This window comes from Pezoporus wallicus, unplaced genomic scaffold (assembly GCF_028554395.1).
Source record: "Pezoporus wallicus isolate ANWC-B61680 ecotype Strahan unplaced genomic scaffold, APGP_CSIRO_Pwel_v1 contig_9719, whole genome shotgun sequence".
Taxonomy (NCBI): Eukaryota; Metazoa; Chordata; class Aves; order Psittaciformes; family Psittacidae; genus Pezoporus; species Pezoporus wallicus.
This window is the reverse complement of record NW_026642910.1, coordinates 437066-451890: the sequence shown is the minus strand read 5'-3', so window position 1 is coordinate 451890 and position 14825 is coordinate 437066. Positions and strand designations below refer to the sequence as shown.

The following is a 14825-nucleotide window of genomic DNA, read 5'->3' as shown; positions in this document are numbered from 1 at the left end:
GGAAGCTGGAGAAGTGTTAAGATTCCCAGCACGGCCTGGGAGGAGACATCCCCAGCATCCCGCTGCAGCACGAACCAGTGCTGCCAGGTTAATTCCCTTCCTCAGTTCATTCCAGCTTATTAAAGCCAGCAGGCACCCTGCAGAGGATTCATTACCTGTGTCACTTGAAGGCAAGGCTGGGCCTTAATGAGCCTAGCAACAGTGGAATGATGCTCCCATCACCACCCTTGATGGCTGGGTCTGTGCTGGATATGGGAAACCCCACAGCCCCATTCCCACTGGCAGCTCTATAATAAGTTTTCCAAGCTCCCAGCATTCATCCAGACATAATCCTGCTCCCATTTCCTCATCTATTCCTGCTTTTCACCAGCCCAGCTCAGTGCTCGCCTCACTTTTATATGCTGGGAATTACTGGTAGAGGGCAAAAGGAAATGGATTTGGAGCTAGGTGAGTGAGCACGCTCCTAGCCAGTGATATGGCAGCTGCTGCAGCGCATCTTCATCCCTTTAAATAGGTCCTCCTGCAGAGCCAGGCTGGCTCTATAAAAGAGATATCTCCTAATTAATCTGGTCCTTCTCCATCACTGGTCAAACACAGCTGGCAGGTACAACATTGCAGGAGCTAACAGAGGATGGCAGGCTTGGGGTAGCGAGGCAGAGAGCAAGTGATGGACTTCAGTACAAGGACCACACTCTACGCTTCCATTACCAACCCTTGCTGGCACCTTCCAGCACCAACCTGCTTTTTTCAGCTGGTTTCTAGCCCTTCCCCTCCTCATTTTCCACTGTTATCCCTTTTTTCTCGCCGGGTGGCTATTTAATTTGTTGTATTCCCTGCTTTCCCTTTCATGAGCAAAAAAAAAAAACCCCTCGCATCTGAGCTTTTATTTTTTTGTCTCTTTCTCCCTTCATTTCCCAAAATCTTTCTTTTTATAGGAAAAAAAAGGAAAGAAAAAATGGGAGGGAGGATGCTAAAGGAGGCAGGAGATGAAAGCAGCTTTTACGTACAGTCACAAGAGGTAGGATGCAAAGAGGAGCAGAGAGCAAGCATCAGATGCCACTTCTACCATGATTTCAGCCCTACAGAGGTGATATGAGTCAGGAAGCAGCATCCAGGGCCTGTGGCAGAGCAAAAACGTGGCCAAAAGCACTGCGCCACCCAAAAAGCTGGGAGAGAAACACACTGGGAATGCCTGGGAATCACTTGCCTCCTGCATGGAGCTGGGTGATGTTATGACCTTACCTTCTGCCTTCCTCCCCAGTGCTTTTACATACAGCCATCATCTTCTGAAGCAGCTTTGCTCCGCCTCCTCACACTCCCCTCTGAAGCCCTTTTTGCTCTCAGAAGCAGCATTTTGGGCTCCACACACCTTGGACCACAAAGCAAAATGCACCCATTCACCCCGCAACACCTCGTCTGCTCAAGCCCAAAGCAGGAGGAATATTATCTGCATGAGAGAGGAAGTCTCCAGCATCATCTTTGCTGGTGATCACAGGAACAGAGGCAACACACAGAGCACAGAAGGGATGCAATCCCTCATTGAAGCCTGAGCGAGGAGTCATCATCAGAGCCCAGCTCTGGCAGCCAGAGAGTGTTTAAAACCAGTGGGAAGGTTTGCAATGCAAACAGGGCCACATTCACCCCACGAGCCCTCCATCTCCTCAGGTGGTGCTGTGGGGTGTCACAGAGGACATTACCAGAGCTTGCCTCAGGTACAGGGGGAAAAACCCAACCATGCATGACCTAACTCACCCAAAGCACCTGCAGCCATCCTCACCAGCACTAACAGCAGGGCTGGATGGCTTTCCCAGCCTCCAAAAGGTTAAAGATGCCATCAGGAAATCAAAGTAGATGACACCTGCGTGTCAGCATCATCCTACCTAGAAGGCTGCATGCCTGCCAGGATGCCCAAGGCAAACCTGCTTGCTACTGAGTGCTGTTTAATCCTTGCTGCTGGCCTTCATCCCTGGGCTTTTACCTTCTCTCCTTACCCATCAGACTTTAAAGAGCACCCTGCAGCTCCAGTGATCGCTCTCAATTGCTGCAGAAGCAGGAGATGCTTGCTTTTAATGAGCTCTCCTATAGAGATGGGGAGCAGTGCTTGAAGAGGGATGGATGTCACAGCTCTGCCAGGCTGGGACCACCGGAGACGGCAGCATCAGCTTCCACCAATGCATCCGTGCACATCTGGATGGCTTGGACACCTTTCCCTGCTCACTCCCTTTGCTTTCTAGCCTGGGGCTCCCTCTGCCTGCCACCATCCTATGCATGATGCCTGCTGTCCCCAGGGCTGCTGGCTGGGCTTCTGTTGGGTATCTCAGCCACCCACTGTCCTGCCATGGCACAGGGATGGACCTTCTGCAATGCTGAGGTGTCTCCCTCTGACCATACCTTTGAGCATCACTGCTACCTCCCTATGGATCCTCCTTCATAGGTGAAATAAGCCTCTGAGAACAGCAGATCTCCTGCTCCAGAGCCACCGCAGGGATCTGTTGCCAGCTCTAGTTTTAAAAGCACCGATGCTGTTATAAACACCCCATGAGAACTAAATATCAGTAGCAACTACCTGGGCTGAAGTACAGCAGACTGCAGCTACCCAAGAGCTTCCAGCAGGAGCATGGACGCTGGGCAGATGGCATTTTGGAAGGCAGGACTTCCCAAAACTCACCCAATGCTATAACCTTGACTAGGAAAGCCACAAAGGGTAACAGCCCCTCTGTATGGTTAGAGGTGGGGTATCAGCCTCATGGCAGGTCTTATCCCTCCTCCCTCTGCGCACCTGGGGGTCCCATGGAGCAAACTCAGTTTGGGGCTGTCCCCTCTCCCTGATGGGAGTCAGAGCATCCCCAGTCCTGTATCAAGCTAAAGATGGGATGTGAATTTCAAAGTGCCTGCCAGCGGGATGTGAAGTTTCCAGGAGGGAGAACATGATGGATTCACCTGGAGCATCACGGGCACGGAGCAGAGGGTGACAACTTCTTCACCATACATCCAGCTGTATTAAACATTTAAACTTGCCACATAGATCTAAAGGGCTGTTATTTATGTTTGCAAGAGCTGATCAATCACACGTGGCCCCAAAGGATGCCAGACCTTTAACTACTCTTCTCATTATACCTGTTGTGCCCAAGCTGCTTAATATTTCATCCACATGGCTCCCAGGCAAAGCTGGAGTGGAATCTGATGTCCTGCTGGAGCACAGACCTGCCTTTGGCTTTTTATCAGCTCCTAATCAAGCACAGAGATGAAGGGAAGAAATAACTCCTATCCTCCTTTCAAGGCAACAGATTGGGCCCTCTCCACACCTTGTGTGCTCCAGGGCACATCCAAAGAGCTGAGGATGCAGAAGGGAATGCCAGGACTTCTCCAGCCTGGACACACTGGGGACTGATATTGCAGTCGGGAGGATGAGGATGCTCCAAAGGGCTGGACTCATCTCGCATCTTGCAGAAGACACAACCAAGCACCCTCAAAGTGCCTGTTTGGGAGCCAGCGGCACTAAGCACCTAAATCTCTGCCTGTTACATCTATTGGTATGCCCAAACTTGTCCCAACCTCCCCTACTTGGTCCTCATCACTATCCCAATGGATGCACGCAAAGGATGAGCATCGAGGACCAACGTGTGCCATGCAGCCGGGAAGTGATGGAGCTCCCCACGGGACAAAGCCCCTTTTCAGCTGAAGGCTGTATTATTCCAGCACGTCTCTTTTGTGCACCAGAGCTAATTGAATGGTGCTGGTGGTACTAAGGAGCCCTCACAATCCAAGACCAGAGTCAGCTGGGCCTCTGAAATCATGTAATTTTTTGCATGAGTGAGTGTGCAGATGTAAAAAAAAGAAAAGGAATAAGGCAGGGGGTGGGGAATTAGACCCTTAAATGAATCCATTATTGACAGCGATGAATGGTTGGAGTTACAAAGCAGCCAACAGGGAATTGTCCCCCTCCAACCACACAGGGGACCAGATACATCCCCTGATCAAAGCTGAGCCCCCCGGGAGCAGAGGTTCTCTGTTAGACTTGCTTTGTGCAGGAGCAATAGGATCATTAGCAGACCCAGAGATCATTATGGAAATGAGGAGCTGGCTGTCACCCCTCCAGCCACACTACCACATGGACCAAGAGGAAAAGGGTTGGAAAGCAATTGGGAGAAGGGAAAGCTGAAACCTGCCTCCACCAGTGCCACAGGGAGGTATTGCAGACCAAGATGCCTCTTCCAAGAGCTGAAGGAGCACACAAACACTGCTCCTTAGCACTTCTCCATACAATTCCTTTCCGGGTCTCCCAGTACCGCCACAGCCACCACTCCTATTCCCAAGTCGTGCCTTTGTCCCTCTGCATCTCAAGTGGATGACGATGGTTCCCAGGCCCTATTTCTGCATCTGAGCAAGCACCACAGGCAGGAATTCACCCAATTCACCCCCATCTCTCAGGCCTGGCAGCCAAAACCCAAACTTAAACCTGCTGCTGAAGCTCTATAAGACCGCGGTTGCAGAGTATCGCAAGGGCACATCTAGGTAAGATTAATAAAGCCTGCATTGGATTGACAAGGACGAGGGAAAAGGGGACTAACTGGCTGTGGTTATTATTCCAGGCACACCAAACACCCACATCAGGAGGAGCAGAAAGAGTTTTCACAAGCACCACGGTCAGTTTTTTAGCTCCAGACTTATGAATTTTATTCTTAGTGCGCTTTAATTGCCCTTATGAATTAAAAATGAACTCGCTCTGTGCTGTGTAAAGCGGCTGCACACCCCCCCCCCCCCCCCCCGAAATACTGCACTTCAACTCCTAAACCCACTTCAATCACACACGCACATGCTGGGAGCTCTGGAAATTGCCTTCCCAATTCCATTGCACCTCAGCCACACTTGGACGTGTTTTAAGTCACTGCTGGGCTGTACAGAGTGACATTAATGGAGTGTTTATGAGCTGTCTGATCAGCTTCCCACTGTCTTTATTACTGGACATCAGGGTCTCTGCAATGTCCCAATTAAACGGAATCAAAGAATACTTAATATACCATAAACTGGTGGCCCGGCCACTTGAACTGATTAACCAGCTGTTCCATGTATCTGGGTCCCTGTTAAGTGATGCTGCACAGTCCGTATTGCCCACACAGCTCCTATATCCTGGGAAGGTGAAGGGTTTCAATGGAGATTTCTAGGAGAGGCTGAGGGAAGAGCATTGGATCAGGATGGCAGACTCAGCGCCTTGTGTTTCAGCCCAAAACAGGATGGTGCAGAGAGACAGAACGAGTTATGTGAGGCATAATTCAAACTGGACATCAAGTCATTTCGTAGGTCCTGTTATATTTAACCAGCTCCAGTGGAGGAAATAACCTAGATCACTGAATCCTTCCATCTTAACACCAACATCTTAAAACCTCCTGTCTTCATAATAAGAGAAATAAAGAACCTGCAAAAACCCATTGGCAACCCAAGATCAGCTCAAAACACAAAGAAGGACCAGGAAGACCTTTTTTGGCATTCACCTTAGCTTGGATGTAAGGTGCAAGTGCAAGATGAGGATGCTCCATCCGTGACAGTGTTCAGGGCCAGGTTGGATGGGGCTTGGAGCAACCTACTCTAGTGGAAGGTGTCCCTGCCTGTGGAACTGGATGAGTTTTAAGGCTCCTTCGACACAAACCAGTCCAGGATTCCCTAAGGAAAAGCATCACAGGACCTGGCCACGTGCTCCCTGCCCCCAGATATCCAGGGATGCCACAGGTCTCCTCGCTCACGTAGAGCTCTTCAACCTTCCTCCTCCCAAGTGGACTCATCACTGGCATCATCCCTCCCATCAGGGCAGCACAGAGCACTCATGCACAACAGACCATCACATCCTCAATGCCAATATGAGTCCTTCCAGGATGAGCAGCAGTCCCATGTCCCCTGCATAGGGCAGGGCTGGGGACAGAGCAGGGATTTTACAGCTGCAGGAGTAAAGATGCTCCTGCCGTCTTCAGGCTCGGCGGTGACACCAGTTGAGATAAAGGAGAATTAAAGGTACAGAGGAGAACTAAGCAGATCCTTGTAGATTGGAGCCGAGCAAGATAAGGGAGCAGTGATGAATATAGATGCATTACACCAGGACAATTCAAAGCACACGCAATTTTGGCGGATGGCAAGAAGCGATAGCGCCATGTACTTACAGTCCCCAAGTGACTTGCGAAGCCAAGGTTCCCCCAGGCCTCAGCCAGCCACGCTCTAAGGGGCAAAGAAAACAGCCTGTTACAAATCAGGAGCATGTAACCTCAGCAGGGAATGCTGGGGCTTTACCAAGGAGGGAATCCCTCAAGTCTCAGGCAGGAACATTTTTACTCGCTGCTTGGTTTACAAGGCATCGGCAGAGCGCGGTTATCAAAGCCTTCATCTCCCCGTCCCCGCTCCTAAATGGAGCAGTCAAGGAAAATAGTCTAATTTGACAATTTTCACTTGGTTGAAATGATAGGTGGAGGAGACATGAAAGGAGGAAAGCGTATTATTCACTAGCTGATAAATTATCCCCATTATAGGCAAGGCAAATCTGAGATGCTGGGGACAGCACACATGGGTTTGGCAGCCATTAAAGGGCTTTGCTGCTGTGCTGGGGAGAGGAACCCTCTTTCCCTGCTCATCCCTTGCCCATGAAGCCACAAGACAAATCCAAAGGAACACAGGGCAAATGGCTGGCCCAAAACTTGTTACTGCTCCTGCCACCTCCAGGTACCCCATTGCTCCTGCGAACGGCTTCATCTCAACGCCACTTTTGTCCTTTATCCTCCTATTTCATAGGATCCCAGATTGGTTTGAGTTGGAAAGGACCTGAAGAACATCTACTTCCAACCCCCCTGCCATGGGCAAGGACCACCAATTCTCACAGCCCCACACAAGCACTGGTCCAGGTATTGATGCCCTGCACCTCCCAGCCCCAGATGATGCTGTAGATGTGCAGGGGACAACACGCATCCCCTAAGGGGACACCCCTGCCCCTCAGAGCAGGAACCTGGGAGCCGTATGAATGCAGACACCCCTTTCCCACAGCCCTGGACCCCAAACCACCATCCCCATGGCTCAAACCCACCCCGCTGCATTCATGAATTCATTCCCAAAGTTCTCCGTGTGCTTGAGCGGGTGCCTGCTTGTAATTGCTGGCGGCCAAAATCTGTTCTGTTTTTTTCTGGCTGAGGTACCAGGCAATCATCAGCTGTAATTATTCCGAGTCTTGTTACAGATGGATCTCCGAGCTTTCAGTCTTAAACAGAATTCATTATTCAAATGCTGTCTCCAGCCTTCTGCAGCGGGGTGGGCACAAGCGCTGCCGGCCCCCCGCAGCCACCGCCGCCACCAAATGCTTGTGGGGAAGGTGAGGATGATGGTGGGATCTGCTTGTCAAAGCCACCCCGCTGCTGTTCCTAACACTGTTCCCACCCAGCACGTGGTTTGGATCCCGGCAGGCCCCAAGGAAAACGTGGACTCCCAAAGGGAGGAGGGATGGGGGCTGCAGGTTGGGGATGCAGCGAGCATCATCCCGCATGCAGACAAGCTCCCAGCGCAGCTCTGCCTGTTTCCAAGCTCACTTTGGATACATGACAGCACCAGAGAGGAGCGCCAGGGGCTCAGTAGTGACTCAAAGCACCAGAAAAAGGTGTTACCAGACCAAATAGCAAAAGCAACACTGAAAAGCAAATCAAGCTGAGCTTTCCCTTAGTGAAACCATCCATTTCAGCAGAGCTTCCAATGCAAAAGAAGCAGAACTCCCAGTTTTGCTTAGCACACACTAACTTTCTGCTTTCAAAACAGACGTCATTTCTGATTCTAAAGTGCAATAAAACACTTCAGAAGTTTCCAAAGTTTAATATCCAGAGATCCTAAAAAACACACCAGAATGAAAACATCCCCTTACAAGCAAAGCACGTACAAGGATGGCAGTGGATACAGATCCTTCCAGTGATGCTCAGGCACCAGCTACCCTGAAAAGCACTGAAAAGCCCCAAGGACCACAGTTTACAGCCCAGCTGTGAACCTGTTGCCTTATGGACAAGCCAATACATCCCTGCTGGCCCTTGCAATGCTGTTTGCACATCCCTGGAATATTCACTAGGAAAACACTTCAAGATTCCACAGTATTTTGGGTTTGGATCCCAAGCAGGAGCAAAGGCAAGGAGCTCTTACAAAATGCAGTTCCTGACTCCTATGCATTAAAGCAAAGTTCTCCCTTGCCTGCATCCCAAGAAGCAATTCCCTGCCTTTTATAGGCTAAAACCCATGGCACATCCCCTGGCTACTGCAGCCCCAACTCAGGGCTGTTGCCAGTCAGAATGGGAGCAGAAATCCACCTGGAATTGTGTGGGCCTGCAAATAACTTATTGCAGGGATAGCTTTGTGCGTGGAAGCAGATGGTGCAGGATGCAGCTAGGGGGTCATCGACATCAGGTTAATAGATATCAGCTTTATAACAATATCCAGATTTGCAGGGAAAGCATCTCATTTCCTTCCAAATATCCCATTTTTGCACGGAAAAGGCAAGCAGGGGCAGCTCCCATTTCAAGAGTCAGCATTCCCTGCAAGGGATTTCAATATGAATTATTTCCCCCTCCCAAAAAGAGCTTTTCTAAGCAAGTTTCCCAGGGGGACAGGGACATTTGTAGCAGGCAACAAAGTGTTGCTAATCTCCTGCATATCCAAAATGGAAAACACCACTTCCTGGTGGGATTTCTGCTGTTTCCACTTTAATCTCCCCATCCCTCCTGCTACTGTTTGTATTTTTGGTGTGTCTGTTTGAAAAGCAAACAGCATTGCCTACTCCTGCGGCTCCCTGCCTTTGGCTTTGCTTTACATCTATTTGTTTTGCTCAACAGTTTAAATGATGAGTCCCTCACCCTGCAAATACCTTCTTGCACATGGATGCATGGAGGATGTGCCATGGTGCAAGAAGAGCCCTCGAGCCCCCACATTGCAGCCAAATTCATCTCAACCCCGTCTTCAGCCATTAAAGAAGGGGCCTTCCTGATACCCCATCCCAACACAATGACCCATTTGCTCCAGGCCCAAAGGTACCAGTTCACATCAAGGTTGGTGAACCTGGAAATGGGATGGGGAAGGGATGGGAAGAGGTTGGGGAACCCAGAGGCTGTTTCCATGCCTGGGAAGGGAAAGGATGCTGACATCAAGGAAGGAAAAATCCCCTCCTGCTCCATCCCAGTTTCCACCCCACCAACCATCACTGGTTTAGGGTCCAGACATGGAAGTGCTGGTTTGCACCATGCTGAAACACTTCCAAAAGACAAACCCTAAAAGGAATCACCAACCAAACCTCATTTCCTTGCCTTCAATGAAAACCTAAATAAACCAGGTGATTCCTGATCCCTGGATTTATGGTGATTAAAGGACTCCAGTGTGAGCCCAAATATGTGATGCTTGGGGTGCAATCCCAAAACCAGAGGGTGACCTATAGCCAAAATGCTGCCAAATCACAAGAGGAACACATGGAACTGGGAGGAAGAGGGGCAAAATCCACCCCACTGCACACAGTGGGTGCTGAGGTACGCACCCAGAGCTGACCCTGCAGGGTGCTGTGGGTCACACATAGGACCCTCCCAGAGGCAAAAGGCACCTAAAGCTCCCCCAGGAGGGATGCTGTGTTGCGGGTTTGGGATGCAGCCTTTGTGTGGCTCAGGAAAAAACAAAAAGCCTGAAGAAAGGCAATTAAAATATTATAATTATTGGCAGTGGAGTATTTGCTTTTATCGGCTCCTGTTGGAAAAGATGCAAATCGAGGGGATTTTAGCATTCCAGTCAGCCCGGCTCCCTCCTGCAGGGCTGGAAACACTTGCTTCAGTCAACTTGGTGATGCTGGGTTGCTGGTTTCCCTCTTGTTTTTGCCTTTCTTGATGATGAATGTACTCACACTCCCTCCCTGGTAGCTGAGCCCCCTTTGTTTGCTCCATCTTCTCTCCCTGCTCATCCCAATTCCTATACTGGGATGGGGATACCCCTTTCCTTTGGTCTGTCTTCTCCCTGTGTTCATCCCAAGTCTCATACTGGGATGGGAATGCCCCCTTCCTTTGCTCTATCTTCTCCCTGTGCTCATCCCAAGTCTCATACTGGGATGGGAATGCCCCCTTCCTTTGCTCTATCTTCTCCCTGTGCTCATCCCAAGTCCCATACTGGGATGGGGATACCGCTTTCCTTTGCTCTATCTTCTCCCTGTGCTCATCCCAAGTCTCATACTGGGATGGGAATGCCCCCTTCCTTTGCTCTATCTTCTCCCTGTGCTCATCCCAAGTCCCATACTGGGATGGGGATACCGCTTTCCTTTGCTCTATCTTCTCCCTGTGCTCATCCCAAGCCGCGTACTAGGATGGGAATCTTCTCTCCCTGCTTATCACAAGCAGAGCCCCACAACGGAATAGGGTTGTTCTCTTCATTTGCTGTATCCTCTCCCCCTGCTCATCCCACACAGAACCCCGTACTGTGATAGGGATGTTCCTTTCTTTCGCTTTACCTTCATCCTACGCTCATCCTAAGTCGCACACTGGGATGGGGATGCTGGGGTGGGTACAAGGAGATTGACATCCCCCTTGCCCAAAGCACCCAGGCTGGAGGGAAGGCAGCAGGACCCCTCTGCACCGGGACCTTGTAGGATGCTGCGAGGTGCTTGCAGTCGAATCAAGGCAGAGGCTGGGGTAATTCTAAGCAGAGAGCACCCTCCTCTGGCCAAATCATGGCTGGTGATGCCCAGACCCCCCCCCGTTCTATGTAAGGAGTGATGGCACAGTGTGATACAGCCCAGACAGGGGTGGGATGGGTGCTCGGAGGTGATGAACATGGATGCAACTCATTGCTGTTATCACCATGTCTATTAAGCCGAGATTAATGCGCTTTGTGGAAGGACTGATGCAAAACGAGCTGCATAAGCTCTAAGCAGGGCAGTGTATGTGCTCCGAAACATATCCTGCTGCAAATCACTGCAGCTTTCCTACTATTTCGTTTCCCTTTGCAAGAAGCATTCCTCTCCTTGCACCTCCTAAGCCAGGTGGGACATCACCCCTATCCCTGCAGGAATACAGCCCCCCCAGCTCTAACGGAAGGGCCCTGGGACATCCCAAACTGGGTTTGTGCAACACTTCCCCCCATGTAAATGAAGAAAATTGCTGCAAGATTCTCCTGTTTGGAGCTCAAAAGTAGCAAAAATATATATTAAAGGTATCAAGAAAAAGAAAGGACTTTGTCCTTTATTACACTCCCAAAACAGCTTCATCCCACGTCCAAGCACCCCGCACAATGCAGTATAGAGGTACAGAGGTTTAATAAACTCTAAGTAAAGATAAGAGCACTGTTGGTGGTGTCTTTTCCCTGTCTTTAAAACAGGGACAGTCTTAAATGCAACCTTGGTAAGCGTTCTACAAAGTCCTAGTGGTGACTTCAGACACTGGGTTTGGGTTTAGGAAGGGCATCACAAGTATGGAGAAGGGGCACACGCTCCTATTCCTTGCTTTTAGCGCTTGTTTGGGGAAAGCAGGGAGCAAAAGGAAGGTAAAAGGCAAGGAAAACGGTTGTGTGGTCCATGGGGATAAATCCTGGCTGCATCATTCCCAAGCTGTAGCTTGGAGGGGAAAAAGGGGCATCACAGCCTGGCTCCAGTGGGTCCCAGCAGCACCTCCCCATGCCCCACAGTGCTCTCCCAGCCCCTTTCTCCTTCCATAGCCTCAGGGCAGCACTGAATAAGGCTCTTGTCCCACACCCAGTTTACTTTGACGGTAAAACCGACAATATGATCAAAATGCAAAGAAAAACCATTTCCTCCTCACCTCCTTCTTCCTTTAGGTCACATTTGCCATCACGTTCCACAAGAGCCGATTTGTTTCCCTTGTTTCTAACCCATTTCACTGCTGGGCTCTCTGCAAGAAGAGCCAACCCTGACTTTCGAACTGGGGGAGCTCACCCAAAACCCCCCTTTCCTCCTCAAACTAACCTCTATATTAGGGCAGAAGCACTGGGTTGAGGATGCTTTCCAAGCAGAAGCAGCCCAGCTCAAGCCCTAAGAGCTACCAAAGCAACAGTCTGCTGGAAATGAACCAAACCAAGCCTTTCTTCTTATTATTTCTCTATTGTTTGCCCTTGTTGTGGAGAAATCTCTATTTTAACCCTAATTGTCTCCCGGGGGTCATGATTAAGGCATGGCTGGGTGATTTGCATTACAAATGCCATAGGGCTTTTGGTCCAGCCCTGATGAAGCCCGTTAACACACACTTGGTTTGTGAATGCCTCACTGCAGAAAGCTTCTCGCTCCTCCAGTGGTCACCAGCTCACCTTCCCCATCAGAGCAGCAGTGTAAAGGGGCAAGGCAGACACTCATGGGGGTTTATTTAGCCCTTGGGGCAAAACGAAGCAGCCTGGAGCTGTTTTCTCATCCTGGGAATGGAAATGGAGATGGCTCAACCCATTCTCGACTGGCTTTGGTTATTGTTCCAAGTGTTCTCACAGGTTGGAAGTAGCTGTAGTAATTAGGAGCCAAAGCTCTATTTAGGGAACAAAGCAGCTAACACAGGGTGAGATGATGTGCTCCAAAGTCACCCCCATCGACTTCTTCCCTGGTCCCAAACCCCGTTATTCATCCCAATTCATGTGGGAGTATAATGCCAGCTAGCTGCAAGCCCTCTCAGCATCACCTATAAAGAACCATCAGCATCACCTATGAGGGGCCATCAGCTCTCAACTACAGCTTGCTGAGGGCTGGAAACACAGCAGCGCCTGCATGCAGGTCTCACACACAGCTGTGATTAATACAACCATCCCAGTAGGAAAAACCCAAAATAGAGCCATAGTTTGGGGAATTTAAAAGTTATATTTGGCCTTAAACACAATAGAAAGGGATAATTACACAGCCAAAATACCCACCTTTGAAATATTTTAGATGAAATCTGCATATTAAAAGAATCCCCATGAGAAATCGCATAAAACGGCAAAAATTCAAGTGGAAACAAGTTGGTAAATAATGAATATGTATTAGAAAACATGAAATACAGTTTCACTTCCAAAGTAAAGGAGTTGCTAGGCTGGTAAATACCAGCCTATAAAGAGCACATCGCAACGCAGCCTTAGTTTAGGTGAGGTTTTGTGAAGGCTCAATCCAACCCACTCAGAAGCTCCATAAATGGCCTTTTCCATGGTTGTTTTGCAGATTAAAACACAGGGGTAAGGCCATCACCCTTATTTTCTTTATTACTTTGTATAAAGCCGCATTACCAGTTGCATTATAGCCTCGAAACTTGATGAAATGATCAGTTTTAGTGGGATTCCCACATTCCTCTTGCGGCATAGGGAACTTGGTGTGGTTATAGGTTATGAGAGCCCAGCACCAAGTGCCAGAGCAGGTTTAGCTCATGTCTTTTGTCCAAAAGACATATTTACCCCCAGAAACCATGAAAACAGCCCCACTGTTAGGTTGGAGAAAAGTACGCACATACAAGAAAACATGGGAGTTGGAATAAACCAAAGAGGGTGATGCAAATCCCACTGGAAATCACCAGCTGGAAAAGCAAAGGGGAAAAATGATGTCTTCATGACATTAAGAGCTGAAAACTCATCCCCACCTCTAATTCATGTTGGATTCATTGCCTTCCACACATGCAGGGGTGCCTAAAGCTTGTATCCCCCCCAGTCACGTTGCCTGCTGCAGCCCTTCCCACATGGAAGCAGATCTCAGCTCTCACCAAAAACACCCATTCCCACCAGTAAATACCATCAGCACCCAACTCGAGCGAGCCTCAAGGCTTGCTAAAACCAACGAGGAAAGGCAAACACATACATACATTTTAAATAACATGAGTCTGGGGTTATTTTCTCACACCAGCAGCCTCTCCAGCACAGCTCACCACATCCCCCCTGCCTCCCCAGCATCCCTACCTGAGCCAAGCTCTGCCCAGCAAAGAAACACCTCCCAAAAGTCGGTTTTCTTGCCCAAACAGAGCCAAAAGCACCAAAGATCCAAGCCAAAGCACTGCAGCAGCAAGGAGCAAAACCCCCTGCACACAGCCATACCTAAGGGCATCCCTCCAAGTATGCCTAAGAAAGGTGAAGAGGAGCTTCCCCATTCCCAAATGCAGCTGGTGAGTTTGCACCCCCTGCTCTATTTTACCCCAAAATACAGAGCCTTTGGGATAACAGGGAAAAAAGGGACGTGGTTTGGGGTTCAAGGGTTTCATAAGTGGACAAAATCTCCCTTCTGACCCCAGGGCTCCAAAATGACATGGAGCTTGGTTTAATCAAAGGTCTGAGCATCCAGAGCCCTGAACAGGCAGGGAATAGGGGAAAACAGGGCTCTGGTGTGTATTTCTTGGTTGCATTTCAAACATCATCTTATAGTTAGCATAGTAATGAAGTTAGACCTATCTGAGCCCATGGAGAGGAGCTGGCTCTTCCTGCTGCTGGTAGCAGGAGGCAGAAGAAGCAATAGTTCTGCACAGGGAGCATCCATGCAGACACATCTGGAAGCGAAGCATCACTGGAGAAAGCAGGAGGCTGAGCCAAGCCCATCTCGTGCCACAGCTTTAGGGCTTCGTGTGTTGTTGCTGGTGAGTGTTAAGGGCAGGTCTGATATCCATAAATCACCATATTACTCATTTCGAAGCATTGCAGGCTGACAGCTGTTACATGAGCACATTGTTAGGAGCTGTCAGGCAGTGATACATAGTGCCTTTTACAACATATGTTGACTCTTATCTAATGTTGTTCCGTAATTAGCCCCAGGGAGCAGGAATCTGGGCTGGGTGATCTCGGCTTAACCTTTCCTGCCTTGGGGAAAAGGGCAGAGCCGGGAGGAACAGGGACAGTTCCATGGA

At 49.5% G+C, this 14825-nt stretch overlaps 1 protein-coding gene across 1 annotated transcript in view; it reads right to left on the bottom strand.

The window, feature by feature from the left end:
• OPCML (opioid binding protein/cell adhesion molecule like) overlaps nucleotides 1–13908 on the bottom strand; it is a 330385-nt gene extending 316477 nt beyond the window's left edge. The window contains exon 1 of the mRNA XM_057433183.1: nucleotides 13891–13908. The gene's annotated coding sequence lies outside the window, so the exon portion shown is untranslated. The remainder of the gene's footprint in view (nucleotides 1–13890) is intronic.
• Between the last annotated feature and the right edge of the window lie 917 nt (nucleotides 13909–14825).